Source organism: Alligator sinensis, unplaced genomic scaffold (genome assembly GCF_000455745.1).
Source record: "Alligator sinensis unplaced genomic scaffold, ASM45574v1 scaffold1192_2, whole genome shotgun sequence".
NCBI lineage: Eukaryota > Metazoa > Chordata > Crocodylia > Alligatoridae > Alligator > Alligator sinensis.
In genome coordinates, this window is record NW_005842312.1 from 1,458,184 (window position 1) to 1,477,000 (window position 18,817).

The following is an 18,817-nucleotide window of genomic DNA, read 5'->3' on the forward strand; positions in this document are numbered from 1 at the left end:
TGCACTTGTCAGTATTGAAACCCATCCTGTTGTCATCTGCCCACCTCTGTACCCTGTCCAGATCTAGTTGTAGCCTGTCCCTCTCTTCTAGCATGCCCACTTCTCCCCACACCTTAGTGTCATCCGCGAATTTGAACAAGGTGCTTTTCACCCCCTTGTCCAAGTTGCTGATGAAGATGTTGAACAGTGCGGGCCCAAAGAGTGAGCCATGGGGAACCCCACTGCCCACATCCCTCCAGGTCAAAAATGACCCATCCACCACCACACTCTATGATCCTAAGAAGACACTGTTCAATGGAGTTCCTTCTCTCGTTCATGTGACACCTAAAGGAACCCACTCCTCTCACCTGGACTGCACAAGAGAGTTGGGAGAATCCTAGGAACATCAGTGGCCTCTCACCCCTATGTGATTTAGGTATCCCTGTGGGGTGGGTAGATTATATGGATGGTGGAAAAAAACCCATCAGCTGAAAGCCAGGTGGGGCTTTCCTTGCTATTTCTTTAATATGACTTCCAATAGTCTGTGGTTTGTTTCTACAGTTAAGAAGTTTCTGTCCATGAAATAATTAGAAAGAGGAAGAGCAGGGAAGGAGAATCTATTGGCAGATAAGTGAGAGGAGGTGATCTATTGAAGACTTATATAGGGTTTTGAGAAGGGAGATGGGGCAGCTATGTTGAAAGAGAGAATACTAGAAAATTTAGTTATGGTCTTTGGACATTTATCAAATTAATTGTAAGTAAGAGATTATATCATATTGTACATATGGAAGCAGGGTCGTTTATGCACAGTTGCTTTGGGGTTAAGCATTCCAAGTAGAGGCAAATCCATGGTGTAGTTGTACCCTCCCTTTGGCTATTTACTGTATGTGCAGTGAGGTCTTAGAGCCCACCAGCATGTCATGGAGCTCCTTCTGGGAAGGTCTGCATGTGCTGTGAGTCTTACTGACTGGTTGGCACTTTCAATCAGCTGCAGAGACTGCTGCTATTTGGTCTTTCCCTCCCTCTTTCCCCGCCGACCCCTGAATTCAACAGCAGGGAAAAGGAGGGGAAGAGTGGCAGAAGTGGTGCCCAGCCCTACCTACACAGAGTCCAGGGTCTGTATGCTGATGACACTAATTTAATCCTTTCCAGAGCTGCTGAATTGGCAGGGGGGTATGGGAAGGGAAAGGGAAGAGAAAACAGCAGCAGTCTCCAGGTCTGAAAGCAGGGACTCCAGGTACACCTCACAACAGTGAGCTCACACCCTCATTGTACTGCTCCTGAATTTGTCCATGATTCCAAGGCTTGGTGAAAACATTTTTTTGAACAAACTTCTCTCTGCATATTTACAATCCACATTCATCAACACTCTGCTAGTTCAGGGCAATTGAAAGTGAAATAGACAGAGATACTTACATAAACTGATTAGTTTCACTGCCTAAATGGATGAAAGTGGAAAACACTATAAACACAATAAAAAAAGGAAAAGTTAACACAGAATTGTAACACTTGACGTTTTACAAGCTAAAATGTAATTTTTCTCACAGATCAGTTTCTTATAATAACTTAAAATACTAGTTTCCTTTTTTGGTTTTTGGATCTTTTTTATTTGAACATAGAAGTTTCATTTTTTGGTGTAAAGTGACGTTACACATGTCTAGCCTCGACTTTGGATTTTTAGGCAACTCTTTGAAGTCTCTGTTTCAGCGTGTTCACCAAATAAGGCATTCTAAACATAGTTCTGCTTCTCTGGATTCCTCTTTTCACCACTCTTTCTTTTTTTTCCCCCTGAGCATTTCCTAAGCACATAGTGAGAACTCAAGATTCAAGCCAGCTGTGATCTCATTTGGTACTGACAGAGTTAGAATGAGTTAAGCTGTGCTGTGCTGTTGTTGACAGGAGAGAACATGTCTGAGTCCTATTCATGGACATAGTAACAAGACCAACTATAAGATGCAACATAACAGTAGAAGTCCTTTCTGCATGGGCAAAAGAAGAAATACTATTTAGTCCTCTTATCCATGTAACTCCTTGGTGACAGGACAGGAGTCCTCTTATCTGTGTCATTCCTTGGTGACAGGAATGCTGCTGGAATGTTTATCTTCCAGGGATAAGGATACCAAATGTTCAGTACTGCAAGCAGGTTGAAAGGGCCCAGAAAAGTCCCAAAGAATTCCTCTGGCCTAAGATTTCAGTGTGTCTGGAGTTATCTTGATGAAACTCAGTAGCCAGTTCCATACCTGTTGTGCAATGAAATACACTCATCAAGATACTTGAAGGCTTTGGGAAACATCAGGCAAGCTCACATATTCTGTGTTCCCATCAAAGTTGTAGACATTTCACCTCTGCAATACCGTTACCAGCCTGGTGGTTTGCTTGCGGAGTGATTCAGACCTGGCTCCTAGAAGCGGGATCCACACATGTAGTGATATTAACAGGATACCAACAGACTTGGCTGCTTCCTGGATCAGCATAAAACATTACCGTTCTTCATATGTAAATACACTGTAGACAGATGGGCTGCAATGCTTTGGAGGTCCCATGTTCTGTCACCTGCTATGTATGCTAGTAGCGCTGGTTCTTTGCCAAGCACCATTGTAATCTGTACATTCAAATGATTTTTCCAAATCCATGTAGGGTTTAACCAGAGGTACACAAACACTCATAGAAAACCTTGTTTGAATAGATGTGTATATTTAAGGAAAAGATAGGTTTGCACAAAATATGTGTGTGAAACCAAACCCTTTCATTTTGATCCTGGAGCAGTGCTTAGCGAAAGAAACGGGAAAATGCTTTATATCCTTGGAGGAAAGAGTCACACAGCAGTTGTGGAAGCAGCTTGACTGATTCATATTGCAACAAGTTTTCCTTTAAGTGAAGATTAGCCCTGGAGCTACAGTACCTGCTTATGGCATCTGAGGCCATCATTCAGTAATTTCTTTTTTCCCATCCCTTCCTTCGTGAGCTCTCAGGCAAATTTCCATATCGCTTTAAAAATCACGGCTCAGTCTTGCATGGTGATGTAGAAAGTCTTTCCACTGAAAAGTTCAGTTCCTGTTTATTCAAAATGAGAATTAAAACATGTCTTCTTCTAGAAACTGCTAAGAGTCAAACCTTCTAAGGAATCGGTAGCATTTTTTTTGCCAGCTCTTTTTCTGACTTCAGATTCAGCTTTGCCTGTGTTTCCTAGAGTACACTGCTATAAAGGCAGATGAAATTGGATTCACTGGGCTGTTTCAGCAGCTCTACTGAGTGGTTTTTCATTTGGCTAGAATGTCAAAAGGCAATCTGAGTAGAACCTGCACGCATACTTGACATCACACAGGCACCAAAAGAATTGCAGCGTGTAAAACAAACACAAGTCTCATTTCCTCACTGATTTGGCCAAAGGAAATGCAGTTTTATTAACAGTTCTCTCCCATGCACTGCTGCTTTTCATAGTTCAGTGTCATATAATTTAAAATATCCCATATCACAGCCTGACATAATTCTATTGAAAATAGTAATGAAAGATTTCTAAATTCAAAAAGAACTAGGAACACATTTTTTACCACCATCATGCCTCAAAGCCAGATTTGAGAATTACTACAAAGCAGGGATGGCAAATGGAGGTGGACAAAATCTGCCCTCAAATATTTATCCCCTTTTCCATTTGAAAACTTGGCAGTTTGCACATTTTTTGCTATGGGTATGTCTTCCTTATTTGCTCTTCGAGGGAAGGAGAACAGAGTAGCATGCCCCACATGTCTGCTGGCAGCTGGTCTCATTCTTTATAGCTTGACCATACATTGTCTGTGCTCCTGCTGTTCTGCAGTGGGACTCAGTTACCTGCATGGGACTCAGCATTCAGAAGTTCCCTTCCACAGGTTTTGCCTACCAAAGCGGAAATCTGCACTCCATTTGGAGGTAGGCATAGGAAGTCCAAGAATGTACCGTTAAATCTGCACTTTCTGACATGAAGGATCCCTTCCACAATCCCTTCAGATCAAAGAATCTCAGAAAGAGAAATGAATCTCATTTACTTATTTATAGTGGACCACTTTAGGCATTAACAGCTGAGTATGAGGCAAGATATTTATTTTCCCCCTTTTCCTCTGCACCTTGCCCTGTTCTGAGTAACTAGCCTTATTATATTTTAAGAAATACCCTGTGTCTTTAAAGGAATACCCCAGACATCATCTGTCCAGTAAAGAACTCAGAACAAGCAGATCAGATTTAAAAAAAAGGTTTCCAAGCCATAATCCTACAAGTGATCATATGCTGTAATACAAACATATGATTTTGTGCATGAGTCAAACATTTTGAGGCAATCTTCTTAAAAAATAAGCAGTGCCCTGTGTTGTTTTTTTATCTCAGTTGTTCTTTTATGTGATTGAAATACTAAATTATATGTGAGAGAAGCAAGCTGCCACGCCAGCCCCCTGACAGAAGAGAGCTGTTGCCAGAGGCGTAGGCAAATGGAGAGGGCCTATCATAAGAGGTAAAAGCAGGCCCGCTGGCTTTTTTCCCATATGCTGAGAGTCAGCAAAACTACAGACGGAGTGGAGGCAGAGATTGAAGGAACACGGGTTTGGGTAAGAACAGAGTGGCTGGTTCACATAATTTAGATGAGCTCTGTAAAAGCAGCCACATTTTAAATTACATTCTAAGTTTTGCCCATTGCCTAATCTTAAAATGGAATTCTTATTACTAAGCAAGTTGATCTGAGAAATTTTTTACAGTTGTTTTTAAAAATGAGGCATCCTTCTCTGAATCTGAATTCAGATCTGGATTTATATTTAAGAAATTTATGATATAAAGTGTATTGTCTGTTTCATAATAATTTCATTATTATCATTTTAACAATTACTTTTCTGAAGATTTTTTTATAAATATTTTAAAATATTCTAAATATTTCTATATATTTTAAAAAAAATATTTCCAGCCAAATGAAAAAAACAGTAAGGTATATAAATTCAAATCCTTCTATGTAAACTGACTCAGCCATAATGTGTAGATTCCGCTTTTTTCTATGAAATCTCTCCATAAAAAAGGATTATGGGTGGTGTATGGGTCCACTACAGGCAATGGTGATGGTTTAATATCAAAATAAGCTTAGTTCTCAATGGGTGCATCTATACAAGATGCTATATTGTGCATTAGACTAATCTACTGCACAGTAAAGCATCAACATCTACAGGTGTGTTGCAATTACAGGCAACCCTTGCCATTCACGGGGGATACGCTCTCATATCCCACGCCAATGGCAAAATCTGCGAATAAGGCACTGCATTCATGAACGCAGTGCCCCTGGGGGCTGGGGGGGGGTGGTAGGGTGGGGGGCACAGCTCTGGTGGAGATAGCGGGAGCCTGGCAGCAGCAAGCACAAAGCTCCCAAGGAACTCCTGTAAGTGTATAAAGTGTATTTAAAATGCAGGTTCGTCATTCGCAAATATTTGAAACCACGAATGCCGAACCCATGAATAGTGAGGGTTTCCTGTACTGCACAGTAGATTAGTCTAACGCACCATTTTCTAGTACTAGTAGATACAGGTACTAAAAAAGGGTGCATTAAACTAATGCATCGAAGCACACATGTAGATGCTGACTGGGAGCAAATTGCTTGTTCTATTTTCCCCTCCCATCTTCTTCACCATAAATGCTCTCCAGGGCCAAGTTAGACCCTCGGTGCTGCCTGTGCCACCCCAGTTGGTGCAAGTGCTTGAGACCTAATAAACATTTTTACACATGACACAGAAGAGTAAGGTTTATCTCCCTTTTTCCTTAGCTGTGTTGGCTTCTCAGGGCTAAGTTGACATAACAGCAAGATGAACTTCCAGTATTTTGCAAAATAACCAGAAGTGAGACTGATTGCACACATGGATAGGTCATCTGAGTAAGAAAGTGCCTTTTTGGGTTATATTGAGGAGTTAGGGTTGTGTGATTTTCCTTGCTAGTTCTCTTCTCATGTCCTGCTACCACAGTTATAGAATTTTCCAGTATCAAGCACATAATGTGCCCTGACCCATAACCCTGCCATGGTCTTCCATGTGCACAGTTCTTTTACAACCCATCAGAGCAGTAGATGCTCCATGGGTTATTTCATCATGGTCACTTTTGTTTCAAAGCAGGTTTGGAGTGTTGCAATTGTGATGGTCCAAAAAATGCACAGGAGGAAATATACAGTTGGCCCAATAAAAGATATCACAAAAAATCCCTTGCCTCTCTTTTTCATAAGTAAGGTATTTAAAATATTTCCAGGTCACCCAATCCTTCTTTGTGCTTACAGGGTGGTATCTGGAAACATGTGGATTTTGTTGTCTTTGTTGAGTGTGGTGAACCCTGGGTGCCACATGTCCAGCTCCATAGCCACCTGTGATTTTGTAAGTGTTCTTATTGCAGCTAAGAAGCCGTTTTACAATTTCAGCCAGCAAACAGCCACAATGTGACCATATGGTGGATGTTTGGTATGTCTGACCTATTGTGACTGTTCCATTTTGCTTGTGATCACTCTCACTATGACTAGCGGAGCAACTGCAGGAAGTTTAATACAGGTTTTTCATGTTTGTTGATTTTAGACATTTTGTAATGCAATGGCACCTGCCAGTCAGTACAAGCTTCACTTCTTTTCATAACCTGATCTTTCCCGTACTAGATATGTTTATATTCAGCCACTGAATAGCAAATACAAGTACAGTGGCTCTTAGTGTTTCTGCATTAGCCACAAGGTGCCACCCTTTTGCCTGACTTGGCACATGGCCAACTACCTCTCTCTACTTTGATTTTGCAAGTTTCCTGAGTATGTTGTTCTAGAAGCTGACTTTGCCTTTTGTCTTTATCAGTGGGCCTTGAAGGGCAGCGTGCAGTCTAGTATCGTTCTAAGAAGCACAGGATTCTCCGGTGGGTAGTGATGCCTCATTCCAGACAATGCTGAATTTTATGTTGGCCTCATGGCTCCATAGATGGAAGAGACTCATTTTTATTTTTCACTGAGCTGCTACATATTTGTTTTTAATGTAATAGATCATAGCCTCATCTACACATTACACTTAAGCTGTGATAACAGTTAATCATGTCTTAAATTGTGACCCAGCCACATGTTCAATCAATTAATGGCATGATAAAACAAGGAATAAGCCACAAAGTTATTCCACATTTTTGTGGAATAACTTCGTGGCTTGTTCTTAGCACACCATTAATTGAGCAGGGGGCCAGGTGCTCCCATATGACTGGGAAATCCATCAGCTGATGGGGCTTCCAGCTTCAGGGGTGCATGGAATGCTGCCCCCCTGCAAGCCTCATCAGCTGTAGGGCTCCCAGCAGTGGGAGCCAGTGCAAGGGGAGCCCAGGATCATAATCCTCCTGCCATGCATGTGTGACATAGCAGAAGGTGTGACTGTGTGGGTCTTGCATCAGATCTTATCACATCTTTCCCTGAACATCTAGAGGGGCCCTGAAAGCCCAGACAGAATTGCTGTTAATGTGGATTTGATCTAGGCAGCGATACTTAGGTTGCTGACATAGATGACATTTTCTGAGTCTAGCTGGATTGTTCCATAGATCTTGAAGAGTATTACTGGGAGCATATTCCCTTGTGGTAGGCTGTTTTGCTGCCTCTACCATCCAGTACCTTTCTTCAATACCTAAGTGTGAAATAGGCAGTTTATCTACATGTGATTGCCAGCTACGTCTCTGTAGCACTGTGCTCCCCAGGTATAGTGCACCACTATGGCAATGTAGCAGTGAAATCTACCCACGCGCTGTGTACACAGCACAGTAACTGCCCATACTGTGCCATGCTTTAGTACTTCCAAAAGGAAGTACTAAAGCACGGTGCCATAGCAACATCATCGTACAGCAATATGTAGATGCACCTGCTCAGAGTGGGATTTTTTGATAGGAAAATGAGCTTCTGGAATGTGCAGGAGTTAAACCTGCAATAGAATATAAAAGTTTCCCTGGACCCTCAGTATTACTGATGGTTAATGTGAATTTGGGGGAACAGAGAGCTCATTTCAAAGTTTTACTTGCAAATCAGCAGAAAGGGTTACTTGTACAAACAGAAACAGTGTGTGAGATAGCTAAATGTATATGAAGTAAATCAACTGTTTATTCCGCTTCCCCTATAAGATTGGGGAGAAAAATGATGATTCTTTATATTCACAGGCTAATTATAATTCAGCCAACAAATTGAACTCCTTTTTATACTCATACAGTATATTTTTGTACATAATAAGGCATATGATAGCCCTTCACAAATCTTTAAAATTGAAGGCAGATTTCAACCAAAGCCCTGACTCCTAAGAACTTTCACCATTCCAAATGACCTGAACTTGAATCTGAATTTCATAGCGAGTTCACAGATTCTGTTGTGTACAAAGCATATCATGGCACAGGGAAAAGGGAAGAAGTGATCTCAGAGCCTTGATTCTGAAACAACTCCTTTCTCAGCTCTGGATAAGCCTTGGGTCAGCTGGGTATGGTTTTCCTCCTCAGTCCTTGGCACCCCAATTTGTTCTTCTAAACATGCCACTTATGGACAGTTGGCGGTAGAAACTTACTGTAATGTCTTTTCACCAGCTGAGAATTCTCTTCTACGAAGGGTTGACCACAACAGCCACCTTACATCTCTTTATCATCACTCAGGCTGAGAGTTCGATCCTTTGTCTCCATAATGATTTGAACACGAGCATCCTAGACCTGTGTGAGGGGATACTTAAAATCCAGGTACTAAACTGGGTCCTCATTTGTGACTTCTTTCTACAGGTAATGCTGCAACCATCTGTGAGCAATATAGGCTTATTGCACTCATAAGCATTTTAAATAGGTTTACTTAAGTGTCATTTTCATATATCCTGTTAAGAAAAGAAAAAAGAGAATTTATTGGTTGCAATTGCCAAGACCTGAAGGATAGCATGGCATGTGGAGAGTCGCATCATAAACGATAGCAGAGCTAGGGCTGTGACACATCAAATGACCACATTCAAATGATACAGATTGCTTAGTTGCATTTTGTGTTGCTATGTCAAAACATAGCATAGCAAAATACAAATATTTGTTTAGTTCATCAGTAATATCTGAGACTCTTTGCCAAAATTGCTAGTCTGTGTTGCTTTCCTTTTGATTGTGATATCTGCATTGTACAGTCCTTAGAATTGCCCACCCCCACAGAACCATGAAAGTGGGATCCATGGGGTTTTGATCTTTTCTTTATTTAGCCTTGCTTAGTAGGGCTGTGCGAAATGGCACCGTTTCATTTTGACTTGTGTTTTGACGTTTTGACAGAACAGCATTTTGTTTCAAATTTTGTTTTGATTTGAAACTGCTGTTCTGTTTTGTTTCATCGAAACAGTTTTGACACTTCACCCATAGGCTATAATGGGAAAGCAGGAAACAGCCTATAACTTTGTCATTTCTGGCCTGATTTGGATGAAACTTGCAGGCATGATAGCCCCTTCTGAGGGAACAAACCTACCAAGTTTCAAGGATATAGGTGCAGGGGTTTCAGGGAAACTGCACCTCAAAGTCTTGAAAGCAAAAAACTCATGTCACGCATATGCGTTAAGCCACAGCAGGGTCAAAACTGCAGGCTTGCTAGGCCCTGCTGAGGCAATGAAGCCTGCCAAGTTTCAAGGAGATAGGTATAGGTAGGGGTTTGGGGCAAACTGTACCTCAAGCTGCAGACAAGTAAAACTCATGACATGGGTGACACTGTGTGTGTTAAGGCACAGCAGGGTGAAAGCTGCAGGGATGGTAGCCCCTGCTGAGGCCACAAAGCCTGCCAGCTGTCAAGGAGATGGGTACGGGGGAGTTCTGGGGCCCTGCACCTCTAGCTGCTGACAGGCAAAACTCATGACATGGGTTCTTGTAGGACTGTGTCTGTCTTGGGGTACAGGGGGGTGAAAACTGCAGGCCTGCTAGCAATGTTTCCTGCATGCCACTTCGGTCCATGAGTGCACCACTTCAGTCCCGCCTCCCCTTTTCAGTGCGGCATGGGACACTTACCGAAGGTAAGCTCCTCACTCCTCACCTGGGGCAGGCAGTGATGGCTGGGGCCTGGAGGCTGGGGGCTGGGGCTGGCAGCCAGGACCTGGGGGCTGGGGTTGGGGTTGGAGGCTGGGGCTGGAGGCTAGGGCCAGAGGCCAGGAGCTGGTGCAGGCTCCACCAGCTTTGGGGAACTGCTCTGCTCCCCCACATCACTTCGGGGAGCAAAGAGGCATGTGGCATCAGGGCTGGGGAGTGGAGCACTTCCCCAGAGCCGGCAGAGCCTGTGGAGCAGTTCTCCAGAGCCAACAGAGCCTGCACCAGCCCCCAGCCCCAGCCTCCATCCCTGCCTTGCCTCACCTTGGGGAGTGGCCACTGACTGCCCTGAGTGAGGCTCTGCTGACTCTGAGGAACTGCTCCATGGGCTCCACCAGCTCCAGGGAACTGCTCCACTCCCCGGCCCTGATGCCACGTGCCTCCTCACTCCCCGAGGTGATGCGGGGGAGTGGAGCAGTTCCCCGGAGCCAGCGGAGCCCATGCCAGGCCCCCGCCCCTGCCTCACCTTGGAGCTTACCTTCAGCTGCTCTCCCGGTGTACGGCCTTGAAAAGTTGGTGCGCAGACGGACTTTTAGTTGTGCATGGCCACTCACACATGCACCTTAGAGGGAACCTTGCTGCAGCCATTGCCAGGCCCCCGCCCCTGCCTCACCTTGGAGCTTACCTTCAGCTGCTCTCCCGGTGTACGGCCTTGAAAAGTTGGTGCGCAGACGGACTTTTAGTTGTGCATGGCCACTCACACATGCACCTTAGAGGGAACCTTGCTGCAGCCATGAAGCCTGCCAGCTGTCAAGGAGATAGGTGTAGGGGGAGTCTAGGTTCTGGGGCCCTGCATCTCTATCTGCTGACAGGCAACACTCATGACATGGGTGGGTGACACTGTGTGTGTTAAGGTGCACCCTCACTCAACTGATACCAAGGCAGAAAGCAGGGCAGTTCAAACAATGCTGCCTTTTATGCAGTTTTTCCATCCCTCTCCCAGAGCATTGGGATGGAAAGGGACCTCGGGAAAGGATGAGAGTCACTGACCAGCTACACAGTCAATGAGAGCACTCCTTCCCCCCACTTCCATCTCCCTCTCCTTACTTTAGTTTCTGTTTCCCTGCAGGCAAGCCTAACTTAAGCTTTGAAACGTGAAACGTTTTGAAAATTTTGAAACATTTCGACTTGCCGCGTTTCATTTCAAGGCAGTTTTGAAGCTCTGTTTCATTTTGATTTTGCTGTTTCAAGCTTGAAATGAGTTGAAACAACATCAAAACAAAACTGCCGGCGAAATTTTGTGCAGCCCTAGTGCTTAAGTTATACTTGAATTCTGTGAACAGTGCAAGTATCCCAGAGAAATTTCATCAGCAACACTCAGACTTTCTTGATTCAAGGTCCTGACACCATGACTTAGACTCCTGCTATGGAAGGGCCATTGAATATAATATGGCTACTGAATAACAACTGTGGTAGTAGAAAGTTTTTTGAATTATGAAAAAGCAATAGATTTTAAGATCCATAGGTGTAGAAAGACATTAATTGCAACTCAACTGGATATCATAGAGAAGTAAGCTGGAAGGGATGTCAAGAAGTCATCTAGTCCAACCAGGCACTAAACATGCAACTTTGGTGTTATTAGCACCAGGCTCTAACTGAGCTAAACGGCTGCTATCCAAATATAGTTCCATTCAGACCTTGTATTATGTAAAGAATCTGAAACGTGAAGAAAATGAAAATGGGATAAATTAATGGTGGGTAAAAATATGTTTTGACAATACAGAAGACGTGCGTGTCCTGATGCATAGTTTGGGAAGCAAGTGGGTAGTGGCACAAAGGTCTTCTTGTCAAGTCTATAAATGTCCCAGCTGGGTTTACTGTTGTTCCCGGAGCTGCTTATTCCTTTAGTATCCCTTGGAGCCCTTGGTGGCTACTGTTGAACAAATCAGGAGGGGATGCAGACAACAGTGACACTGAGGGAGAAGGAGGGCACAGCTGAGTGGCAGTATATACTTAGTAATTCTTGCCTCCATTAAGATAAGGAATTCCTTCAGCTCAGATCTGCAGGAGACTGCCTCGACAAAGACCCAAATATCTCTCCTTGGCAAGGAAATCAGTGAATGAAATTGTAGCATTTTCCTGCCCTTCTGACCCCTTCCCACAGGGTCTTCATGAGGGAATGCAATCTGGACTTTGGCTTTTAAATGACATGTGCAACCTATCCTTTTAAATCTGAATTAAAATCTTATTTGGAGCATGAGTTAACGTGGGTCCAAAAAAAGTAATTTCTCTTCAGCCAGTTTCCCAGTCTGTGGTGTACCTGTTTGTATGTAAATGGCAAATGCTGTCACTTACACCAGCTCACTTTGAAAGCTCCCCATATGAATGCTTCATGCAGCACACAAGGAAACATTCCTCTGGACTTGGGACAGAGGGGTGGGGTTTGATCACCCCAGGAAAAAAAATGTCAACATCTGTCTATCACTGCATGGCAAATGGCCAATTATCATTTTTTCTGCTTCTGTAAGCCCCAGTCAGACAATGACATGGAGCTACATCCTTTGTTTCTTGAACCATTTCCCACCACAGTTCCACCTCTGATATGCTAATAGAGAAACTGTGGTTTTTGTGTTACTGAAAAGGATCTTTGGGCACATTCACTGGGTTAACAATCCAAACTTCTGCACAGCGGCTCAGCCTGCTGCGTGAGAAGCACAGTTCCTTGGGGCCTTCCCTCCCACACATTTTTAAGTGGAATTAACCATCTGGCTGTTTGGTCCTCAGAAAACAAGTTGAACAAATTATGACATGACATAAAGTGATCAAATACTTTCTTAACAGATATGCAATATGTATGCAGGGCCGCCACGCCAGTGTGAAGTTTGCTGTCACACTTGAATGCAGCTCATGAACTGAAAAGATAACCAAGCTCATCTACTTTCAAATGAAGTACAGGCCATTTAGAAGTCAGGCAGGAAGATGGTATAAAAGTGTTTTGTGTATACTCAATGTGCTTGTGAGGCATTTAGACCCATCCCACTGCATTTAGTTTGGAAACTAAAAATTGTCAGTTGCAAAAATAAGTGTATACATGCAACACTGTGTGCAAAATGGAAATATAATGACCTAATCTCATGTATTGGGAATTCAATAAAGCAAGTCTAGATCCTATTTGGATTGACAAATAATGTGTTGGTGACTGTTTTTCCTCTCCAGTGATTAACTGGTACAGTGGTCATCCCAAGCTACTGGGTAGAAGAAAGACAAGGAGGTCAAAGGTTCATGATAAATACATTAAAAAGTTTGTCATACATATTTACTCACCAAACTAAGTGTGAACTTTGTGAATCCATTGTTCCTTTTGCTGATGCCCTAGTAATGCCATGATTGGCTTGTAATGACTGCAAGTTGTCAGGTGCTTTGCCTGTTAAAATTCAAAGGCTTTCACAAGAAAGTAAGTTTACAGGGAAAGTAATATCCCATCATTATTCAGTGTAACTGTGACACATAAGAGTTCATCTACTGCAAGCACCCTGTTAAAGCAGCAGGACACAGGCCCCAAGGACATCAGATAGCAGCTGAAGAAATTCAAAAGCTGAAGAAGCAAAGCAATTAAGCTCTGTGACTTTTAAGTGACCCTGAGCGGAGTTCTGAGTGGCTAGATGAAAATTCTAGCAAACACAAAAATGAGATAATTATGTGTGTTTGTGGGACTTACAACTCTAATAGAACTCATTCAGTAAACAGTATTATCATAAAAAAAATGTCAGTTGCCATAATTTACTAAGTCCCTTTTTTCCCCAGAACCAGCTTTATAGCGGTGTTCATATACAGGAAGAGACAGATGGAGCTGTCCTTCGGAACTATGAGCAGCTTTTCGTGGAGACAGATGCTAATTGATTCCTAGATAGGAAAATTAGCATGATGAAAATTTTCTCCGCTTGTTTTTGTAAGAGAATGATCAAGGTTGTCATTCTTTTAAAATGTCATTTTGTTGTTGTTGATGTTCCAGTCAGGCAACAAACTTTTTTGCTTTGCTCAATTAGGCCTGAATCTTTAGTCTTTTCCAGTGTGTGAATTCCCATTTTATTTCAATGCTACAGGTCTTGTTTATGGATAATTGTATGCTGTATGTTATTCTGCTTCATAATAATGGACTGCTTTAAAATCCATTTATAGACTGTGTAGCAAGGAGGAGGCAGGGACAGAACTGCCTGAAGTTCCTTGAATAATCTGAAAAAAATATGGATCTGATTTGTGTTGAAAAATCTATGGTTTTTGTATCACAGAAAAAATAAAATATTTCTGGCAGTCATTTCTACACTCAAATGTTCAGGTCATGAAGGGAGGTTTTAGATATATTGATTTTAAGGTCTGACCTCTTATATAATACAGGCTACAGAATGTCCTGCATTATGCTTATAGCTTCTGTTTAAGATAGAACCTTTCAGAAGAAGATATCTAGTCTGGATTTAAGAAGTTTGGACCTTGTTACACATTGCACTTTGAGCTGCACAAATGCTGACAAGTGTTAGTGCTAGCTCAAGTTTGGATCAGTCACACCTTAACATGGGCGACTGGTGCCTCCCGAGTCCGGGGGGGCACCAGCAGGTCATGACCGGGGTGGGGTCCCCCAGCAGCCAGTTGCCAAGCGCAGTGGTGAAAGTGCCGGCACTTCCACTGCCGGCTCTTCCACCACCGGCAGAGCCAATTTCGGGGGGGCCCTACCAGCCAGAGCACTCGCTGTTGAGGGGGGCACTAATGCTCTCAGGTGGGGCACATGGCCCCCCTGTGTGCCACCCTAGATGTCGCCTATGCACCTTAAGGCTGAAGACTTTCTCTGACTATTTCCCCTTTCACAGCTGTAACTTGCCTATAGAGGGGCTGGCAAACAAGGTCCTGACTAGGAGCTATAGCTGTGAGTTGCCACTAGAGAGCTGGTGGGCTAGGACAGCGTTCTAACTCTGCTTTAGGTAGGGGGGAGGGGATCAAGTGGGGGCAGAACCATAAAGCTGGGAGACAGAGAGTTAATGGGATGGGGGTAGATAATGAAGTGGGAAGTAGAAAGGAAATGGGGGTGGGGGAAGGGTGGTGAAATGAAGGAAGTCAGCCACTAAAGGATAAAATAAAAAGAATTTAAAATAATTAAAAAGAAATAAAGAGGAAGTAAATTAAAGGTCTCGTGTTTTAATAAAATATGATTTGGGATTGGATTGTGGGGGGAGTTCTGGTTATGCTTCATAGGGTGGCTGGGAAGTGGGAGTAGTGAAGGAAGGTGCTTTTGGGGAAGCTACTGCCCCTGTCCTGGGAAGCAAGTCCCAGTTCATAGCAACTTAATCTGGCCCTCTACCTTGTTCCCCCACTACCACCCAGACTCCACGCCTGGACCTATCCATGGCCTGCAATCTAGCTAGCTGGCATGTTCTCTGCAAGCTGTTTATACAGGGCTTCACCCCTGGGTGGGAGGGGGGGGGTGGTGGAAAGTTTGTTACACAAAATAGGAGGGTAGAGAAGGGGACATTGCACCCTAGGATGTTGCAAGACTGCAGCTTGGGTGGCTCATCTGTGAGGAGTGGCCACACATTAATGGAACACAAGCTGGGTACGGATCAGAGATAAACCTGCCTTGGAGTGGCATAAACTTTAAGCTGCCTAACTGCTTAAAACTAGTTTCAGGTGTTAATGTGTAAACAATCTAGGGGTTAAGAGCTTTAGGAGCTGTCTCAAATTAATGTGTAACACAGCCATTTGTGACAGAAAATCCACCATGTTAGTAGGAAGTTAATGATTGTATCCATTAGAAATGTGTGCTTTATTTCCATTCTGAATTTGTCAAACTTCTGCCTTGTTATGTCTTTGTCTGCTAAAATAAAAAACACTGTGATCAGAGAGCTCTTCCTCAGTTAGAAACTTGTAGACTTTGATCACCTTTTATCTTTCTTTTGGATAAACCAAACTGGTGTTTGATTATTTCACTGCAAGCCAAGTTTCCCAGAATAACTTTTTTATGCTCTTTTCAGAAGCCTCTCCAGTTTATCAGTATCTGTTTTCAAAAAGGGACATCAGACCAGGACAAACAGTGTAGATTTTAACTACATCTAACATCAGTGGAGAAATCCATAGTCAAAATGTTTGAATAAAGATCAGACAGCTATCTTTAATATTTAATTTCTTGGCTTCTGTTGGTTTGTCACAACCTTCACTACCTAAATATAAGGTTTTGTGTGTTGACAAGTCTTTAGTCATGATGATCCTGGCTTCTTGTCTTACAAACAATAAACTATTCAAAAGTACACTGGTGTGTGAAACCTTTAATGACGTGTAATAAACCACACTGAACCCACCGCAACAGCCCACAAAAACACACCAGTTGCTTTTCTGAAATATTCTAACTACTTCATCTCACTAGATGCTGGGTATATGTATGTGGATGTCATTTACAATACCTTTTCTTATAACCATTCACAGATTGGTACTTTAATAACTGCAAAAGTTAAGATAGCTTTTGTAAAAGAAATCTGTGTCTATGTCTGCATGTGTATATGTAGGAGGGTGCATACGTTCATAAGGAGACCATGAGAAACAGCATTATGATACCCAAATAGTGTTGTCTTGGTGTCAGTTAGCCCCACTTCTAATGCCTTTCCTGATCTGATTGTCAAGCCTTGTGCCTTTACCTGACATGGAGTGAAATCATGTGATTCTCCTGCTCTTAGCCCAGATTCTGAGAAGGTTTCATACATCTAAGAGCATATACCTGGACTACAAAGATGGAAGTTTCTTAATAAATGAAAATGAATTATTATTGCATGAGTTCAGAACCTGGGCTCCATGAAAAATACCAAATATCATAAGTAGCAACTATTACAATTATGCCATGGAGATATCATAGAATCATAGAAAGTTAGGGTTGAAAGGAACCTCAGGCAGTCATTTAATTCAACCCCCTGCTGAAAGCAGGACTATCCCCAACTATATATATTTATTTAGCCCTGTGTAGTTGGCCCTGTGTATATATTCATACATGTGTGACAGCTGAAATTATGTTTGTGTGATAAAGGTGCTTGCTGAAGGCTCTATGAAGATTATATCAAGTGTTTTTCTATATTTGTTTAGATATTAAGCTGTATGTTGTTGCTAAGAGCCTAATTAAAGTTTAAGATGTAGTGAGGCCTTGTATAAAGTAAGGCCTAGTAAATCTAGCAAAGCCTTGAAGTAGTAAGGCCCTGTGGCGTAGTTAAAATTACCTTATCAGAGGAATGCAAGGCTTGTACTGCTAATTGGTCAGTCTAAGGACAGTTGAAGTAAAAGGAATCTGAGTGGTTGTACATTATCAGAACCATTCAGAAGCTATAAATGAGCTGGAATATTTGGAAACCATTCAGAAGGGAGATACAGCTCTGTGAAAAGGATTAGTTAGCTGTTGCCTGGATCAGTGGGCCCGTAGACCTCGAGGAGCCCAAGGACTGCATTCCGGGGTCCTTCCCGGTACCCCTTTGGACAGTGTCGTTCAGGGACACCTAACTTCGCTGAACTTTGTGGAAAGAGAAGCTTGCTGTGTATCAGGCATCAGAGGGGACTGCCTATAAGTTGCCAACGCAAATTGCTTTTGTCTGTCATTGTTTGTCTTGTTACTACGCGTAGTTGTGTTTTTGTTAAGTCAATAAACCTTTCTTACCTTTCTACCCCCGACCATACTCTCAATCCTGAACCCTCCGCAGGTGGCTGGGGGACACACATTATAAAATAAGCATTATAAACACAAAGATCTTGATTTTTCACTGCCATACAGATTATGTCATCATTCAGGTCTGTGAAATGTGAGCGTGAAATGCTTTTCACATTCACTTAGGCAGACAAGGTTCCTTGGGTGAATCTGATATCTTTTATTAGACCAACCCAAATAGTTGGAAAATAATTATTAAGCAAGCTTTTGGGTTCAAAAACTCTTTGTCAGGCTAAGGAAGTTTCAGCAGTTGGTGTGTGCTCTTCCTGGATGGAATGAAAAGTAAAGAAGCCAGGGGCTGGGCTGGTATGCATACAAGGCAGGTAGTCAGTGAAAATGTAGATTGAGGAGAGACAGGGAGGGGGATGAAAGTGGAGAGATACCTGGGGAGCCAGATGTAGGCAGGTTATAATGTGTCATAAATCCGATGTCTATATTTAGTCCATGATTTTTAGTATCCAGGAGGTTGATGAAGTGGAGCTCATATGCTCGTCTCTGGGAAGTGTTGTGTATATTTCCTTTGAGGATCAGGACTGAGATACTGGAGAGAGAGTGGTTTTCTTGTGAGAAATGTGCCCCCACAGGTAATTGGGTATTTCTGTCTTTGATAGATTTCCAGTGTGCATTCATTCTGGTGCGCAGTTGTTGTTTGGTCTCTCCTACGTATTTTCCATCAGGACATTTGGTGCATTGGATGAGATATATTACATTTCTGGAGGTGCAGCTGTAAGATCCAGGAATGCTGATGGCTCTGTTATGGGGTGTAGTAATAGCGGGGTGGTGGAGATATGTTGGCAGGTTTTGCAGTTCTTGTCATGGCACGGTCTGGATCCTTTCACATTCACTTTGCATACAGAAAAATGGCTACATAAGACAGTGGTAAACTGAATTCTCCTGAGAGTAAATGCTAAAAACACTTCATAGGAATCAGACATTAACGTAACGTAACGTATTTATACCTTTGCTTTTTCCTGGGCAGACATGGGACTAACTTTTACTAGATAAGGGCCTCATCAATGGGAGCTTGCCATGTATAGTAGAAGGAGCAGGTTAAGTCTGGATTGTTGGAAGGTACAGGTAAGTGACAGAAAATTGTGCAGTAATAGCCACAAC

The 18,817-nt window shown here is 42.7% G+C and overlaps 1 long non-coding RNA gene across 1 annotated transcript; it reads left to right on the forward strand.

Annotated features, from left to right (window-relative positions):
* The first annotated feature begins 4,506 nt into the window (after nucleotides 1-4,506).
* On the forward strand, nucleotides 4,507-12,930 carry LOC102376382. Its single transcript, XR_324412.3, has 4 exons — nucleotides 4,507-4,553; nucleotides 6,801-6,858; nucleotides 8,539-8,685; nucleotides 12,820-12,930. It is a non-coding gene; the product is annotated as an uncharacterized LOC102376382 (long non-coding RNA).
* The last annotated feature ends 5,887 nt before the right edge of the window (nucleotides 12,931-18,817 follow it).